Source organism: Lissotriton vulgaris, chromosome 5, assembly GCF_964263255.1.
Source record: "Lissotriton vulgaris chromosome 5, aLisVul1.2, whole genome shotgun sequence".
Taxonomy (NCBI): domain Eukaryota; kingdom Metazoa; phylum Chordata; class Amphibia; order Caudata; family Salamandridae; genus Lissotriton; species Lissotriton vulgaris.
The window spans coordinates 1,902,382,370-1,902,402,761 of record NC_141693.1 but is presented as its reverse complement, the minus strand read 5'-3'; the positions used below and the strand labels follow the sequence as shown (position 1 = coordinate 1,902,402,761).

Here is a 20,392-nt window from a genome sequence, read left to right as displayed (position 1 = left end):
AGCTGAAAATATGACGGCTATCAGGATGGATCGGAATGCTAAAGAAAGCATTCTTCAGATCAATCACTGAAAAATATTTGGCAGTGGGAGGAATCATAGTGAGGATAGTAGTGATGTCAGAAACCACAGGGTACTGCAGCACCGCTATCTTGTTAATTGCCCGCAAATCAATTACAAAACGGTAAGTATCAACATGATTGGGATCACTTCCAACAAGGGCCTTTTTCAAAATCGATAATATAGGACTATTGCATACATTGGTAGCCGTTTCTTTCACTACTCCCTTATCAATCAAGTCCTGGATAATGGCGAGCAGAGCTCTTTCACCAGCCAGTGAAATTTTGTCCTGAGGTATACGCGGTAAACAAGCATTTGGTTTCAGAGTAATAGAAACAGGCGGAATCCTCATGAGACCGACATCTGTATCCCCAGTCGCCCACAAGGTCGATGGGATAGCAGCGAGCTCCGGAGGGAGGGATTTGTGTTAAGCAAAACATTGCAATGTGTGTTTACTAGGAGATTGTATAGTCAAATACACACCATCAGACAATGAATATTTGCATGCAATTTCATTAGCAAATCCAACCCCAATACATTTTCTCCGCAATGTGATGTTAGCAAGAACAGAGAGTCCACTGTGACTGGACCTATGGTAATCTGGATAGGTTTAGAAATGAGGCTCACCACTTGGATTCCAGAATATCCCACCAAAACATTATTTTGCCCGGACAGAGCAGCCCTTGGGACCAGTGAACGAGCTATAGAACTATTCATTGCACCCATATCCACTAGAAAATTTTCAGAAGTCCCCATTAATCGCCCCCTCACATAAGGCCCTCGCTGATCAATGGGTACTAACACCTGGCCCCCACTTTGTCCGTGGCTGTCCTTTGTGTGAGTATACCCATCTGTCCCATCAGTCACACAATCTTCATTGTAATACTGCCTGCCTCTAGGATTATCAAAGTAATTCTTCTCCGACTCACCGAGCATTACTTCTTCTCTTCGCATATCACTTCGATCCACACCACCTCGACCTCTCCCTCTTCCTCTTACTGCCCCATTCTGCGCTAGCAACAATGGACACTGAGCTTGCAAATGCCCTTCCTGTTTACAGTAAGCACGTTGGTTTATTCCTAAAGCAACAGCCGGACCTCCGCCTCGTCCTGTTCCCGCCCCCCTAGGGACGAACCCTCTACCGCCGCTGTCTCTGCCTCGTCCCCTCATTACTTGCTGTAAGAATACTCATGTCTTAAGATCCTTTGCTTTCTTTTCCATCTTATCCTTACTCTCATTTTCCCTGTGTTCGTAATACTGAGCCATGCTCAGTATAACCGAGGGTGTGGAAGTGGTCCAAGTACTCTCAGAAGCTTGTAGCCGTGTAGAGATTTCAGGTAACAAAACGATTAACAAATAATCATATTCCACCTTCCACTGACAAATCCTGTCCACTAAAGTCAATGAACACACCTTTGAATCTAGTAAAGAAATCCAAAACAATCTTGTCCTTTTTCTGTTTACACGCCGTCAATTTATCCCAATCTACCTTTCGGGGCGGAATTAAGGAGTGCATGTAAGTAATAATCCGACCTGGTAAAGCCAGAATTTCAGGTCTAGGTTTATCACCAGGTTTCCGATCCTTGTCCCATTACTTACTCTGTTCCCAGGTCCCTCCTAACTCAGTGGCATGATCCTGGTCAAACACCTGACACAACACATCAACAGGGACGAGTAAACAGAAAAATAACTCTATGTCAGCTAGGGTCATGACAGCTGAAGCGGCAGACTCGGTAAGCTCTTTATAGTAAGCAGTGGGATTTTTACGGGGGTCGGGAAGTTGCGACTTCAGGGAAAGGACCTCACTCCTTTTCCAAGGGGTGTAGGCCGATTGCTCCTGAAATCGAGCCTCCACGCGTGCTCTAGTTACTTGATTTTGATCATTCCTCAGTTCTGGTATTTCAGGATGATAAATAGGATTGATTTCCCGCATAGGATGCTGAAAGTCCCAATTTGGACATTTCAGTTGCAGCCGCTCTCAATATTTCAATAAAATCTCAACATTCCTGTACACATCCTCCAATCCTAACTCAAACTTGTGAGCCCGATCCAAAATATCATAAAACACCTGAGGGGCTCTCCCGTCTGGGAAACACTGTTCCCATAAGGAAATCAGACACAGGAGGGGATGACAACGCATCGGTCAGTAGAGTAGCCTAAGAAATGATATGTTGCACATATTGCTTGATTGCACATTTGTACATGATTTAAGGAAATTGTTTTTACGTCCTATATTCCTATCACATAAGATAATTTCACGCGTCCAGGCGATATGCTTACTTATAGATATGCATTCGTTAGAAATTGCAATTGGATTGGGTAAATTCCCGAAAGCCATAAAAGAGTTTGGGAGGGAGCTATCGAAGGAGGGACACTGATTTTAAGTCCTTTTAAGCCTTTTTATAAAGTCTAAATCTGTCTGTTAATTCCTCTAGATATGTTAGAACTTCCGTAAAATTTGGGTTTAATGAACTGTATGTCTGAGGGTGTCACCCTCTTTTAACCTTCTTTTTTAACATGTATTGAATTTTAACTATTTATGATGTAGTAGAATTTTGTCTGTTCGTACTTTTTGGATTTTGATTGCGTTTTGTTTTGTATTGTTTAAAAGACCATGGTCTAAATAAACAAGTTTCTCTCTCTCTTTCTCTCAGTAGAGGAGCTGTTTTAAATGCTGAGGGGGACAGAACATGAGAAGTTCCTAAGGGGGCGGGAGAAGTGGATACAGCGGGTGCGGGGGCGGCTGGAGCTGAGGCTGCAGCCAAAGGGACTGCAGATTATATGCATTGAGGAACATAAGGGGGAGGTGAACGGACATCTAATAAATCTTCTATCTCATCCTCGGGCTCAGTCCTAGTTACATAGCTTTTATCCACCTGTAACCTGAATTGCCTATTTATGTAATCAATGTTTTTCTCAGTCTGTTCTTTATCATAAGCTATAGCTTTCTGTATAATGGTCTGACCTCCTTTCCTCTTACATAGCTTCTCCTCCCTAATACGCCTGCGCTTTGCTTCTTTTTGCCACATATTTAAAGAGTCGAACATTGCCTGTCCACTACGCTTTGAAATAATCTATCCTGCAAATAATGTATCTTTTTCCCATCAAAAGACCCAGTTAAAGGCCATTGTAGTTCCACATTGTCTTTAGTGTATTTATGCCACAGTGCATTAAACAAAATAGGTGAAATACCATGTTTAACATACATATCATAGCTCGGGCAACCCTCTGGCGGGGCAGGCTAACTTTCATCCAATCGCATGCCCTTCTGGCGACAACAACATCCAAAACACAGTTTACTAAAACACGACATCCTTATTCACTGATAATTCAATCTCATTCAGAAAAAACAATCTTTCAAAACATGGCCATGTTAATTCATTCTCAACATTCCATCCACCATTCGATATCCAAGAAATACACACGAAACAATACAGACATAAATATATTTCAAATAGGAGTTTCAAAACAACATGTCTTTTGCAAAACAGAAGAACGAAGCCCGTTGATTCCCGTTCATGGGATACTAATCGACTCAGATTACCAGACCAACAGATACCAAAATCAGGCAGTCCAGAGACTACCAAGAGACCATCGGACAAGAATTAACCACAGACCGACCTATCGACCATCCAGCGATCTTCCTGGTTCACCCTCAGGACTATTCCGACTAAGCCCACTGCATTAGCATCGCTTCAGATATGTCCGGTAGGCTACCCAGGTACAACCACAGACTTTTCCGAGAGCAGTCCCGCCGGGTGCACCCCACACGTGTCACACCAAGGCATCCAATCGAAGTTTCTATTATTCACCAAGCAAGTCCATGAAGCATCTGCCCGTGCAGCCACAATGCTGCCCCGTCAGACCCCCAAAGTTCTCCGTGGTACTCCAACCACCAAATCCAATACAGTTAACTGCTTCAAAAGCACTGCTCAACAGCGCATTCCAAAAATACCAACTTTAATTCACTCACCTGGTGCACACAGGTACAATTGCGTTTTCCCCACTGCCAACTCCTGAAGACCAACACGATCAGCTTGTGGGTTACGCCCGTAGGACTCCGGCGAAGGGTCACTAGCAGCTGGAGCTCCCCGATCGCGAGAGCGGAGTAAGTCAGGAACGCTGGTCAGTCCACGCCCTCGACCAGAGCTCCCCTTTCTTTGTCCTTTTTTACCTGGTTACGGGAGGACGACCCCAAACGCGGAGTCCCACCAGAGTCGCCACCTGACGTACCATAAAAATAACATAAGGAGCTATACCTACCAATAGCCCCAATTCCAATTACCAAATAACCAGTCAGTTGGCAGCGAAGAAAGTTCAATCGTTTATAATACAGAATACTCTATAGAGGAGCCTCTCCCATCCTCACCCATCAGATGTGCAGAGAAGACTGCTGGCTTATTGTCAAAACAGTACATATATACTTTCAGTTCAGCACATGAAGTCACAGTAAATGGAAAAATACTACTTGGCTCTTGGCCCCCGAGGAAAGACCATATATGGCACATATGATTAGTTTGAAACTCTACTTTAGCTATTATTGGGGAAGGTCAGGAGGGGTAACTCCCTTTCGTCCCGGTGCCCAGGAATGCAGGCACGGCGCCACCAGGAATGCGTTTATCGAACCCAAAGCCAGATGCGACCTTGAGTCCCAGGACAGAGAAAGAATAGTGTGCATTCAGCTGCTCTCTGTAACTAAACTAAACAGGGGCCTACTGACTACTGGAGGGTAACACGTGATCACTGCTTGGTCTGACACCGGTCGGGCAAAGATGGCGTCTGTGTGGTTCTCGGCCTACTCAGTAAATACAGGACATACAAGGAGCGTATACCTTTACCAACGTAACTAAATCAGATATTGATTAGACCTTATACAAACTAAATCATTAAGAATATACAGATACATCATGCTAACAAAGATACATATATAACTAATATTACTACTATAGGGGAAATCGGATTTTTATCCCTCACCTCGTAGAAGAAATGCCATACAACATCGAGACGCAATGGCTTGCAACTCTCGACATTTCCTCTCTTTGCACCAACATACCACAAACTGAGAGTATACTGGTGATAGAAATCCTATTAGACACCAGACCTAGACCAACCCAAGTATACCCATCACATTTATAATATGTGGAGGCATTTCAACACCTGAAGGATTGCGGAGGGGATTGCTTGGCACATCTGTGTTCCCTGGCAGCGCTGGGTCCCTGAGGCTGTCTGTTCACCCGCCGCCGAGTAGTTTCCATCACTCGGCCGCGGACAGGGAAGAACTACAGCTCCCAGCCTGCCCTGAGACAGAACCACGCCCACTTCCGGCGGAGCGCGACCGGAGGCGCTGAAAAGGGCTCCCTCCGCGTCGCGGACGGCGCCGGGCGGAGCCCGGGCAGAGGGCGGGCCGTCTGTGGCCGTCAGGGGCAGACAGAGGCTGGGCTGGGCCACCCCTCTTACATCCTACGCCCGTGCTATAATTTCTTGAAGTCCACTGTTGTAAAGATGATGCGGACAGATGACAGGATGCTCCTGGTTGGTTACAAATAGATTTAATGCAGGACACAGCTGAGTACAATCCTCGCCAGCTGACCAGACCACCAACTGACACTCATGGAATTCTCCAGGTAGAAGTCAGAACATACATAGGCATTGTGGTAGACAGGGAACAAGAAAACACAAAGAAAGGACTAAGACAAAAGACAAGCATATTACATGAAGAATCAATGTACAACACATCTCCCTCCTTTATAGAAAAGAAAAGAAATAAAGGAAAACAAAGATTACAATACAAGAGACTGCAACGACAACCACAAAGACAAAAGAGAATTCAGAGACACAGGATGAAAAGAGAAGAGTGAGATGAAACAAAACACTCTATCAATCAAACAACACCTACCCCATGTTGTACAATAACAAAACATGAGTACCAATTTCATTACACTCCATCCCCCTCCCTTAGAGAAACCAAAACAAGGTTTAGAAGAGAGAAAATCAATCCAACAAGGAAAGATGCTCACGCCCACAACCTCCCCAATGGTGTACCCTTCTTTGGGGAGGGGGTGGGGCCAGTCGGTACCCATGGTATACTCTATGTAGGGCGTGTTAGAGTATAAATTCCAAGGTGTGAACCTTGTGCAATGTTTGTTGTCACCCTGTTTTGTTGTGTTGTTGGTGGTTAGGTCACTGAGCTTGTTAGTAAATGTTGCATGATTGTGATATGAGAATGCTTGAACTAGATCAACAAAAGACAAGCATATTACATGAAGAATCAATGTACAACATCCACCATGTCAACCCGCTCTGGTAAAGCGTTGAGGGGTGGGGGAGAAAGTGCCACAGGGAATACTATAATCGGCACAATGGACAAATTCATCACTAGGGTGGCCGCGGTCATCGAAAAGGAAATTGTGATGACAGAACGCCGCCTCTCATTAGACTCTTTTACGTCCAAACGCTCCTCCCTGGGAACAGTTGCACATGCCCTGTCTCCACCCTCAAACTACTCTACTTCTCCCTTAACAGAGATAGTATCGGTTGAGCCACGGATTGTAGCAATAGAAGCAGGCATTGATAGGATAGAGAGCTTAATCTCTAACTCACCTACCCGGAGCTATAGTCCAGCTGACAGGGGACCGAGGCTTTCACTACCCATATTATCTACGGATAGCATCCCTAGCAATAATCTACAACTTCCCAATGAGGCTCCTATAATAAGCCCTAAAGTAGCGCCCCCGACACGAGCTTCTTGCACCCTTAAGAAAAGGAAAAGGGTTATTAGCACCAGGAAAGGAAGCTACTCGGCGCTTTATAAGCGCCCAAGGATACAGCCTCACAAGACTCTTATGCAACCAGAAGTAGGAGAGCCAGCAACTCAAGGGAACATACCTCCTGTGGTTTCAACATTAGAAACAGCATCGCCCCAGCACTCGTCCATGGTACCTCTTCCACCACCAAAAGAGGGGTTTTCCATGGAGTACCTTGAGAATCAGGTTAAGGCTCTGTTGGCACCGCTGTTTGTCCAAGTTAAGAGTCTGGGGGATAGGCTTGATAGCTTTGAACAGACCACCCGGGATAACTTCTTCTCCCTGAAGTCTCTCATTAAATTACAATCAAAATCTAGAGACGATACTGCAAGTGGGAGTGAAGGGAAAGTAAATCCGGTAAGCCCTCCTCATGGTCATATACCGGCTCCACCCGCTTCTGTACTAGCCAGCGGTTCAGCTCTAACACCTGCTCCTATGGCAACTGCAAAACCGGGTAAACAGCCCACTACCACCCATGCTGTACAGGTCCATGCTAGTAAGGCCCCAGTAGCGAAAGCAGTAAAACCTAACTCCGCTCCCAAGAAGCAGCAAGATGGAGGGTTAGGATCCATTTCTAAACTACCTCCCGCCCTACCCACCGCTGCTAAAGGAGCAGTCCAAGTCCAAGTTTCAAAGGCAAAAGCAACCACGAATCCTTCTAATAACCCAAATCTACCGGTTATACCTGAAAAGGTTGTACGCAAATGTCCCCCAGTCAACCTCCCACCTGAGTGCCATCCATATGTAGCTGTTCTTATTAAAGTCCCGGCTTTGAAGGACAATCAGCAGGAAACGCACCAGGCCCTAAAGAATAAGGTCATCCACTGGTTGAAAGCCAATAGACCCCTTCCGGTGGGTGTGGATGGCCTGATTCTTGGTGTGCGTAGGGTGGGTTGGATTGGATATAAGAAGAAAACAGTGGAGGGGGATTGTGTGGTGGTTAACTTTCAGGACATAAGAGCTGCCCACGCTATTTCCAGTCAAGGACAGGTCATGTCCGGCCCGGGAGTTGAGGTGGTAGATCTGACATTCTTTTACCCGCGGCCGGCCCTGAATCCTATAAACTGCTTCCCTGTGATTCCAACTCCAAACTATGCTTATGGCCTTTGGCACCCAGTAACTAATGTTCCACATCTGCATGCAGTTCCACAATTGCCTAATTGGGGCGATTTGGACTACTGACGTATGGACCCCCCAGAGGAGGCTGAGACATCCTGGCCCTCTGACGCCAACTCTGTACCAATTGCTAAACCCCAAGAACCCCCGACTCCTTTAGATCACCGGGTGGCACCAGCATATTTAGGGGAGACTAGGTCGGGGATGACGGCACAGGAATGTGTGACCATTTGTCCCTTTGCGTGCGAGTCGGGCCATCCAGGCCCTGTCGAGCCCTGCAACATTTCGGCTGTGGCGGACCCACTCATTAGGGTTCTCAGCTGGAATGTGGCCGGTCTGCACAGGAAGCTGGCCCTGCCGGATTGGAACGCTCAGGTGGAGCAATACTCCATCTGCCTGTTCCAGGAAACTTGGAGTAAAGAGCCTCTCCATAAGGCTGGATATTCCACCCACTTTCTACCAGCTATTCATTCCGAGTCAGGCAGGGGACGTCCATCGGGCGGCCTCCTTGTTTGGGTGTCCTCCGCACTAAATTGCAGGGTGGAAGAGCATGACACCAATTGTCATGATCTTCTTAATATTACACTTAAAAACTCCAGGGGGCATGTTGTTGCCAATATCTTCAACATATATGCCCGCGGTACCAAAGGGGGTAGAGAATCCCCTACCATTGCTTGTCTGGAGGCTTCGCTTCGATCCTCTCCATACAAGAACCGTACCCTAGTTGCGGGTGATTTTAATTGTACTTTCGAACCGCTTGGCCCTGAAGTCACCCAGGACCAGGAGGAAGATGACAATAAATGGGGGATCCCAGCCCTAGATCTCAGCCCAGTCAAAAAATGGACGGATGTGGTGCTTCAGGTCAATTCCTTAACTATGGAATTTGACCTGAGGGCTCTTAATGGCAGGACCACCTCTGATAAAGAGGGAGCCCACACCTACAATAGGCCAGGTCACACGTCAAGAATCGACTATCTCCTTCTCGACACCCATCTTTGGAGTCTGGTAAAGGACATGGCGATTATACCCTCTGTTGAGAGTGACCACAATCTCCTCTCTCTCACCCTGAACCAAAGATGGCTAGATCACTTAGAGAGTAGAATTGTCTGCCTCCCCGCCCCAGATATGTCTGTGGTTTCCAACTGTGGCCGACGGCTAAAGTGGTCTAAGTTATCACTTTCAGCGGATAAGACATCTTCCATAACACAGCTAGTAGCTGCAGCTCTGGAAAACCTCGCTAGTCCTGAGGGAGGGCTGGTGGTTGTGCCTGCAGGGTTTTGCAACCTGATACAGGCTCTTAGTGATCTTTTTATTGTCCGAGGAAGTGCTAGTACAAAGAATCCTCGCCCCAGGACTAGACAAGGGTGGTTTAATTCCAAGTGTAGGGAAGCTAAGAAACTACTTGTTAAAGCTGCTAAATCCAAATGCCCAATTAGGACCAGAGAGGCGAGAAGGCTATACTCCCACTGTCAAAAACATGCCAAAAAGGATTGGGAGGACAATTTTTGGCAGGACCTCTTGGCTGCTAGTCGAGGGAGAGATGCGAAAGGGTTTTGGGACCTGGTGGGCAGTAGGGATGACACCTTGAGGACGTGTACTATCACCGCCCAATCGTGGTCCAACCACTTCAAGGCTCTCTACTCAGCTACAGAAGGATTGTTAAATGACCCCTTCATTCTCTCCCCCTACACCTTGGATAGAGATTTGGATTACTTTTCTGCAGGGGAGGTCACGAGCCTGATAAAAACCATCTTGCCATTAAAAGCTGCTGGCCCGGATGGGTTACCCGGGGACCTCCTTCGAGCCTATCCAGTCGAATGGGGGGTGTTGATCTCTGTACTTTTGAATGCCATTATTGAGGGAGGAACAGTTCCTGAGTCCTGGAGAGGGGCAGAGGTAGTCCCGATTTTTAAAAAGGGCAGCCGGGACCTCCCCGGGAACTATAGGCCGATTAGCCTTATAGACTCCACACAGAAGCTGGCGGGGAAAGTTATCCTGGGAAGGATCCTCCAATGGGTGGATGATAGCCACATTCTGTCTGAGATGCAAGCAGGCTTTCGCTCAGGCACTGGAACAATTGAGCAAGTCTTCAGACTCCTGTTACTATACTGGAAGGTGGTGGAACTAGGCAAGGGCAGTCTTTATTTGGCCTTTATAGACTTAAAGACTGCCTTTGACCTGGTTCCTAGGGAGGAACTCTGGAGGGTGTTGTATGGTCTTGGAATACCCCCCTATATTCTAAACCTTCTTATTAAACTTCACAACGCCAATTATGCCCAGGTCAGGTGGGGTTTAAATGGGGAAAAGACCGACAAAATTCCAGTTGAGAGGGGTGTCCGACAGGGCTGTGTTTTAGCTCCCACCCTATTTTCTCTCTATGTAAATGGGGTGGTCGAGCACCTGCTTGAAGATCCAGCAGACGCCCCCACTCTGGGTGGCGTAAAGATCCCAACCCTGTTGTTTGCCGACGACACCCTTCTCATTTCGAAAACCCCTCAAGGTCTACAAAAGCTTCTAGACCGCTTCCAGGATTTTTGTGTAAAAAGAGGACTCATCATTAATGTGGACAAAACAAAGTACCTTATCATGCATCCACCGCGAAAACTTGGTCGCCCGCCTATTCTGAACTCGATTGCTCTCGAAAGAGTGTCAGAATTTGACTACCTGGGAATTCGCTTGAGCGATACACTGAGTTGGACCCCCCACATAAACAAATTGACTCTGGGCCTCAAAAGGGTGGGGGGAGCACTGCTAAAGGAGTATAACAACTCATCGAAACATTGTGTAGCTCCGATTCTAGACATTTACAAAGCCCGGGCAGTTTCTGCATCACTCTACGGAGCAGAGTTATGGGGCCTGGGCAATACGGACTCCCTGACCAAGGCAGAAAACAAATTCATTAAGGATTTGTTGGCTATTCCGATAAGTACTCCGACAGTCCCAGTACTTCTGGATGCAGGTTGTAAGGCAATCAAGGATCAGGCACGCCTTCGACCACTCCTGCTTTGGGCTCGCCTGTGGAGAGTCCCTGAACTTAAATCTTATGCAGACGGATTGGCGGAGGTGATGCATTCAGACGGTTGGCAAAAGATCAAATGGCTTAAAGACATCAAACATTTGCTTGGGGATCTGGGCTTGGGCTCCTGTTGGTTTACACATTCATCACCCCCCAAGGAGACCTTGAAAAAACTCTATTGGGAATGGGTCTCAGCCAGGCTCATTAGCAACCAGCGACACTGCAAATCCACCGCAGCCTTCTTGGAAATCAAAGACGTTGTTGCCCTTGAGCCATACCTTGACATTATTACCATCCCCATGGATCGGGCTCTTTACATTAAATTTAGATTAGGGACCCTACCACTTGCGGATCTTGTTTCTAGATGGAAAGTATCTAACCAGACTTCATGTAACTGTGCCTTATGTATTGACAGACGTGAAACCGTGGCACACTTCCTTTTTGAATGCCCGGACTATGCGCGACCAAGATCCCGTTGGCTTAAACCAATTTGTAGAGAACTGGGCATTCGAGATTGTTTGGTGGCCCTACGGATTTTACAAACGGACACTGCCCCCAATATTGTTTGTGCTGTCTCTAAGTTTTTAAAATGGGCTTGGTTGGTTCGCTTAAAAAGACTGTCTATTTCAATTTAATTCCTTTTAATTAACTTATTATGATCAATTTACTATTCTTCCCCATTGGATGTTTTTAATGTCAGTCTTTTTTTCTTATTGATGCACTGTTTTTAAATTTGTTATGTAAATGCTTTTAAGATATTCCAAATATCGAAATAAAGCTATCAACCAACCAATATTTCTCTTCTACAAATTGCACTAAGATATAACTATTTTGTCTGAAGGCAGTTACTATCAGCAATATTCTGGAACCAGTATGGGGGCAATTTTTGCCCTAAATCTGGCATATATCAACACGGGTCATGTGGAACAAATAATTGCTCTCAATACCATGAATATGTACCGCTCATGTTGGAAACGTTATATAGACGAAATCTTTCTCATTTGGTCTGGAAGTGAGTCTGATTTTAATCACGTTGTTATACATTTAAACACGATGCGTAAACACCTTATGTTCACCTCAACAAAACATAAATCTAGCATAGCCTTCCTAGACTTAAACATACAACATCAAAATGGGGTGCTTTATACTTTCCTCCACAGAAAACCAACAGAAAGGAACACACTACTTTCCTACAAAAGTCACCACCCGCGAGCACTCAGGGATGGTCTACGTTCCGGGCAATTTTGGCGCTTGCGCAGCAATTGTGCAAAAAAAGAAGACTACATGAGAGAGGCAAATACTCTCAAATTAAAATACTGCCAAGAGGTTACTGCAATAGGCTAGTAAAGAAATCACTAAAACGAGCCTGGTTTTGCTCCAGAGAAGCACTGTTAGTCCCGTAAGAAAATACCACAATCAACAGACTAATCTGTGTAAATACTTTTGGTGTACATACCAACCAAGTCTGCAAGTTAATCACAAAAAACTGGAACATCATCAAGAGTATAGATTCCACTATCGAAGTACCAATGTTTGCATTCAAATGTGGCAAAAATGTGAAAGCCCACCTCATCCGGTCATCTGTAGAAAGTCCACTTCAAACTACCAGATCACTGCTATCCACTTGGGGGGCCTACCAGAGGTCAAGGGACATTTCAAATGTGGCAACTGTATATCATGTGCTTTTACTTTTAACACCAAGATATTTGAACATGCAAATGTTAAACCCACACTTGAATTTTTTGCAAACTGCAATACCAGGAATGTTGTGTACTGCATAACATGTCCTTGCGACTTGCCCTACATTGGACAATCCCAACAACCCTTAAAGGCCAGAATAGGGCAACACGTGAACCGCATTAGGCACACAGTATTCAACGCCCTCCTGGTGAGTCATTTCACCGGAAAAAAACACACAGCGGATGATTTAAGATGGCAAGTCATAGACAAAACCTCTATTCCAGATAGAGGTGGAGACCTCACACAGATTCTACGACTTGAATGTCGTTAGATAGAAAGAACTAACTCCATCACCCATGGATTAAACTCTGCAGAAGAGTGGTGTGGATTTGTTACCACACTGAGTAACTGACCTCCTAAGTGTGGACATGTTCACCCATAAAGTATTGTTAGAAATATTGTAAGTTTTAAACAGTACAGTATGCATTAACCTGTGATTCAGCAAGTAAACCACCGTGTACCAACTGATTGTAGTACACTTACTGATCTTAGCTCGTTACCACCAGTTGTGATTTTCACACTTGTTCCCGTTGAAACTATGAACGATAACACTATTTCCAATTTGGTTTATGTCACCTACCGCTGTCATACCAGAGCAATTGTTATCTCGCTGTGCATAATATGGAATATATTACACCAATCACCATGCTGAGTTTATTTGGTTCATATACATGTATATTCACACTAATTGCCCTGTGCATATGTACATTGTAAATATTCATCTCTCATTATCTGTAATATATGTGTATTTATACTTATGCACACACATTGTTATACATGTGCACCAATTTGTACTCGCATACACGGTAATACTATACACCGTTGCCTGCATTCTTTACCTATGCAAATACATGCACACGGCCACTAAATGCCTCTCCCACAATTCGTTTTCATAATGCATAACTCATCATTGTAACGGAACCCTAGTACCCATTTATACATGCCCACTCCTACATGTCCTTGCATTAAAACACCCAGCCATACTGGCGGATAAACCACCACCGGTCTTTTGTTCATTTCCATCAAAGAACAAAGAGTACTAGATCGAATCGACAGATGGTGGTTCATAGTCATGTCTGTTCGAACACTCATTCGACTTCAGATGGAAAAATAGACCTTAGGTAGCCGTATCCCTTCACAGCCCCACTGTCAGTGAACCGAGCAGACTCGCGCTATTCTGCTGCAAAGCGGCCCCGGTGCAGGTGCATACAGACCTACGATCCTGTAAGGTAAGAGACGTCAAGTTCGAACCGGCTTGCTATTGATGCATACCACATCAATTACCAGGTCCAGACACACTCAGCATCTATTTTACTAGATGTTCTTTATTGTTCCAGGTTTTCCACATTGAAGTACTCATCATCATCAAATCTTTATTCGGTTATTAAAAATAGAACAAACATAAAAGTACAATAAAATCACAATTTACAAAATCTCATTATAAAACACAAATACTTCATCACCAATCAGGATATAATAGACTTTCTTGATCTAAAAACATTTTTAACAGCAACGATTATTTTCCATAGTCTTCAACAGCGGAACAATCCATCTTCGTCTTGGGATCGAATAAAATTTGAAAAGAAAAGGTTATGGATGTCTGATTGTTCAGAAATTTCATCACATGGACATTTAGGTAAACCTTTTGTCCAATCATTCATATTGGGGAAGCTAAGTGACTTGAATATTAGGTTTAATCTAAAACGAGTTAGAAAAAATCTCTCATGATCGCTTATTTGCAACTTTAGATATGGCTGCATTTTTAATGTAATTATTGTCAACTGATGAACAACCATTGTTTGTTTCACCATCTCGTTAGTTATTCTACACTTTTCTAGGTGACTCATACACTTTTCCTTGAGATCTTTTCTAGAAATGTCACACATAGATAGAGGTTCAGTGAAATGATTTTCCAAACCTAGGTCAGTGAGAAACTTCCTTACATACCTTAACCAACCAAACCTACCACCATTGTCTAACCTCATCACATCATTCAAGATGGAGCGGTTTAATTTACAAATCAAATTTCAAAAGCTTTATTCGACAGCAATTCATAAAAGCAAATTACATTCTATCACTACACAATAAATACTAAACCTAAAATTCATATATATTTAAAACACGCATTAAACAATTTATGCTGTCGCTTCCGGTACACAATATAAAATATTCCATCAAGAATTATTATAAAATTGGTCAAACATAGAAAACATGGTGACAATAGTTCATTGAGCTGCATCAGATAATTGTAAAGTGCGGTTCGAATAGTTCAGGCCCAACCTAAAAATTTTGCAACAGCAGTCGCAAAGTAAAGTGTACAATCTGTTTCCAATATTCTAAGCGCCTCTTTGTGCCTGCGTGTCCCTAAGTTGAGTCACACTGGTTTTATCCATTTACGTCGTGTGCATACGTATAGAGGGCTGACAAATAGTAGGTGGGAAACATTCTCAGTTAGATCTTTACAATAATTACATTTTTCATCCCTATTAGCAGACCAATTTTGTGTAAATGCGTTTACGGGAAGGGTACCAAATCAAAATTGGAAATACAATTTTCTGTCAAACGGCTTTTCGATAATATCCCAATAGGGTTCACAGAATGGTACTGATTTAATATCAAGAAAACAACAGGTTAGTTTGGAGTTGGGACCAATACAAAAAGCAGATTACCAAACCATGTCCCAATACATTTTCTTCAAAGTAGTCTTTGATGGGAAACATGATACATTAGTATTAGCCCACAAGTGGTCTAAATCCAGCTTAGTTAATAAACCCCGTATTTCTTTAAGCCACACGATGGTATGAAAGCGATCAGCGTTGATAACATCCATTCGTGCGGCAGCATAGTGAGCTAGTTCCGGGGTTGTCCTTATCCATCTCCTATATAACAAAGGGCGTAGGCGAGCTAAGTCCTCAATACTTTTCCTGCCGAAATCAAGCAACAAAGGAACAGTGGGAGTACTTTGTGGTGCCCCAACTAGGCGTCGCAAGAACCTATTCTCAGCCAATGACAGTTCCTTCAAGTTAGAGAATCCCCATAATTCCGATCCATACAGTGAAGCGCTTATCACCTTCATGTTGTAAATTTCTAGAGCAGGGGTAATTGGTTTAGTCAGTGAGGCTCTATGTTTGAGCGCTACTACGCCTGCTAACTGATGGAATTTTAAAGCTGCCATATCAATATGGTTTTTCCATCTCATATTACCCTGAAGGGATAATCCTAAATATGTAATTTACATTCTTCAGTGGTCCAGGCCCTATGCCATAACAGAACCGGAAGCGACCTTTATTGTGTCTTCTAAATATGGTTCTTCAAGTTCAGTATGGCAAACATATGTAGATACGCTTTCTGGGACAGTTAAAAGATACTTCATAAAGGAGTTTTCTACCACCTGTAGTGATCTCACATTAGCATGCCCCCACAGTCCAGCGCCATATGTGACAGTTGCTACGCAGGTCGCTCTATATACTGTAAGCATCTCCCCAATTGGTTTTCTACCCATTCGTTTACTGAAATTTTTTAGTGCCATTATTGATTTACTAAACAGTAACCTTCTTGTTTTGATTGCGTTATTCAATCGACCAGTATGGTCGAATAAAACGCCTAGGTACGGGAAAGTTAAGGTAGTGTCAACTGCGCTCGAGGAGACAAAAATTGTCCTACTCTTTCTAGCTGCCCCATGGTCACAATTCATGCTAAAGGTCTTAGTGCAATTTATCCTTAAGTCCAGTTTGGTCGTAAAATCAGTAAAGGAAGTGACTATGATTTGCATAGCCGTTGGTGTTCTTGCCATTAGGACAGCGTCATCTGCGTATAATGACGCTGGGATTGGTCTTTTACCCACCATCGGCATGTCCTTGCACTCCTGTAATAATATTCTCTCCACCTCATTAATGTATAGTGCGAAGAGAAAAGGGGCAAGGACACAACCTTGTTGAACTCCCCTGGAAATTCCAAAAGTTTCAGTGCATTCCCCATTTTTCCCATACCTAACTCTGGCTCTTGCCCCCGAGTAAAATTCCCTAAGAAATTGGACTATTGAAGTACTCATTATAAAGTAGCGAGACGGAGCAGCTCCCCGTCGTGCCTCGCGGTACCATCATGTTCCAACACGCTCCTGCACCTCCAGCGCGCCGACACACCCATGCAGATAAGTCTGCTGGTTCAATATTTAGGCATCCTTCACTTATAGACGTGGTGACAGCAGCATGTTGAACAACGTTCTATTATATTGTACTATTATTTTTTCTCCATACAGTATACACACTCTCCATGACTCCGTTATCCCTGTAAATAGGAATTTTCCGGGCAGTGCCATTCAATAATTTGCCAGCCCACCTCTACCCTCACAGGGGGTAAGTGAATTTCCTTATTCCACTACCACAGTGGAGACTCACAGGCAGCTAAACATGTCTTTTTTCGCACATACAGCGCCTGGCTGGTTCCCTTGTGAGTATTGTTTTTCTTCACTATACTCACGGTGGCACCCTTTCTACACTAGGATGTGCAGACCAACTTTCAGGTATTACAATCTGCTCCCTCCATTTACAAGAATTGCGGCCTTCTTGCAGCCACATACTGACGTTATCCCCCTCTCATTTCTAGGTGTCCCTACACTTCTAGGTCCTAAAGAGACTCTACCTTGCACACAGGGTCGAAACGCTGTCAACTGTTTACTAAAGTAAACCATTAACCAGCACTCATCATTGTATAAAGAACGGTCTTACACAATGAATTCCTTTTAATGGTCATCTTTATGTTATAAAGGAAACCTTGTAGATATGTCACAAATATGTCACCAATACTTTAGGTTCCATTTTTTTCACTGGGACACCACACACTAAACATTTTATTATTATTTCAATACCATATACCATATATATGTAATGTTTTTTCCTAAAAAATACTGTATAAATTATTGTTCATAGAGTTCAAATCTATGGTGTGTTCTGCTTGCTCTCTTTTTGACATCAATGTAACTCTTCGTATGGCCATTGTGCATTTCTATATTAAGACTAAGTTGCTATTAGACCACAGGAGCCATTGTTTTCTGGTGATAATATTCCAGTATTGGGCATGAAGTCCTGACTTGTTGGTTATTTGTGTACATCATTTCAGGAAATGTGTATGGGGTACTGAGTTCATCCTATGCATAGACCACCATCAATGTGTTGGTGTTTTCAACAGAAAAAGGATCAAGATCAAGGCATCTGCTATACTATCACGTTGAGATATGAGAATGTTAGAGTAATCTTACCAAATGGAATATGTCCCAGGGAAGAAAAATAAATTTACAGATTGCCTGTAAGTAGTCAGGAAGTGTGAGAAAGAAGAACAATGGATGATGGCTTCTGTTAGTACTATTGCTGATTGTTGAATTTCACATGATGAATAAATATGAGTATGAAATGACAATATGGTGTTACTGGAGATCATGAGATACTTGTTGGGGTGTTGACCATGGATATGTGAAGAGTCTGATCATGCTGAGAGCTAATGTCACATAACGCTTGGTTGTTAATGGCATGTTGTTGAGAGGTTAAGTGTTGGTGTTGCCTGAAGCATTACGTGAGAGCCTTCTGAGGTTAACACATGAGGGTCATCTCAGGGTGAGTGCAACCAAGCACAGAATAAGAGCAGAATATTGGTTGCTAGGTGTAGATATAGAGATAAGTATAATGAAGTGTATATCGTGTGCATGGAGTGACACATCACAGAGGACTGTGGATTACCTGCCTGTTGCAACTGATAAGATGAATGTACTTTGAAAAAAATGCGTTGGTATTTCGAGGCCTTACGTTGTTCTGGGAAGGTATATCTAAAATTATTGACACCTATAAATGTGGTACAATTGGTTTTACCATATATGAATGACTTTTTGAGGACGAATTGGGTAGGACATATTTGTATATCTGTTTATTACCCTCAAGGAAACAGTTCAGTTCAAAGATGGAACAGAGCGCTCAAAGAAAGATTGCAGCTGGCATTGTGCCAATGAGAGCCGTGGAAAAAGTGCTCTAAACAAGTTAATATGGCATATTGCACAACTCCTAATAGTGTAACATGCTCTTATAATAAGATGTGGAAAAACGCAAATGATGTGATGAAAGGACCCTTGTGTGATATGTTTGTCCGTTGGTGATTGGGTGCGAGTGTACGCAAGGGGAAGAATAGGTTGTCAACATTTTCTGGTCCATTGCAGATGATAAAGATAAACGCTTATACTGTACTGTTGAGTGATGGAAATATGTGAAATGTTAAAAAGGTAACGAGTGGATTCATAAAAAGGTGACACAATTATCAACTTGTCTCACAGAAAATGTCAAACTAGGTCTAGGAAAAATGAATGATGGTCCACAACCTATTCCACAAAGATTACAACAAGAACAATCACAAAATACTACTAATTGGTTCAGTGATTATGAGATAGATAAAATGTATGGAGTTGAGCAGCATTTAATAGTTCCCACATACACAATCTATGAATGTTAAGATGTAGAAGATTTTTGAATGTTGTCACCATTTAGTATGTAGATGTTCAAACATTGATACTGGTATTTAATGGTGTTTAAGTAGAGAGATGTGTTGCATCCATACATGTCATAAAATGTCTAGCGATGTTTCCAGAATGTGTGGAGAAAAAACGGTTGCTGGTTAAGCTGCCTGGTGGCACCCTCTTCGTGCAGAGTGTTTCAATAAACCTACTATACTTCCCTAGTGAGAGCCTCACAGGACCTCCCCCATTCTTGCTTTATTGAACTTGGGAACACAAATGAGATGAGCTTTTGAGGATCTAAAAGCTCTTGAAGGTGCATAGAGTTTGAATTTACTTTGAAGGGAACGAGGGCCAGTCTTGAGAACAACCCTGAAAGTAATCACAGAAACATAACAGGATTTTCTCTGTTACGAGAAACCAGTTTAAATCAGCAAGGGCCAGTATTGAGCATGAGAATCTGGGCAAGCTTAAGACCAATTTGTCAGCCGTCATCTGAATACACACGTCCAAATGAGCGGAGGGACTGTGCCCACCCACCATTCGCCAAAAAAGAAGAGTTTCTGTCAGTTTTCAGGTCTGGCTGCCAGGAACTAGGCATGCGCTAAATGCGCGTGCTCCTGGCTGCCTGAGCTGAACTTTGCTGGGCGGAAGATGTCACAGCTCCTGTGGGCGTGACCGCTTCAGCCTGGCAAAGTACCTTGAGGTCCTCCCTCTTGTGATGAGGGGGAGTGCCACTGAATGCCTCAGACCTGGACGCTTCAGTTTTAACCCTAAAGTGCTCAGGGCCGAGTGTCAATCACTGACACTGCGTCACATTGTGGGGTGGGGTCAGCAACACTCACTGACCCTATCCCACTCTCTGACGAGGTAGGAAGTGCTGCCCCCCACTCATTAGCTGACCTCCGATCAGCCAATGAGAAAAGGCAGTAGTCCCAACCCTCCTGGGACCTCTTAGGCATAGCTGTGCAGGTAAGTGTGATTTCTTTAATGTTTGGTGCATGCATGTGTGGATGTATGAATATTTGGGAGTGTGTATTGTGTATTAATGAGTGTGTGTGTGCACACATTTGTCAATGCATGGGTGTGAGTAAGTGTGTATGTGTGTACCATCCGCCCTATCACTAATATTACAGGCCACCACTGAATACATTGCAGGGGATTAAG

The 20,392-nt window shown here is 43.8% G+C and overlaps 1 protein-coding gene across 1 annotated transcript in view; it reads left to right on the top strand.

Annotated features, from left to right (window-relative positions):
• Positions 1 to 20,392, top strand: part of LOC147717678 (butyrophilin subfamily 1 member A1-like) — a 692,641-nt gene that overhangs the window by 475,228 nt on the left and 197,021 nt on the right. The window lies entirely within an intron of this gene.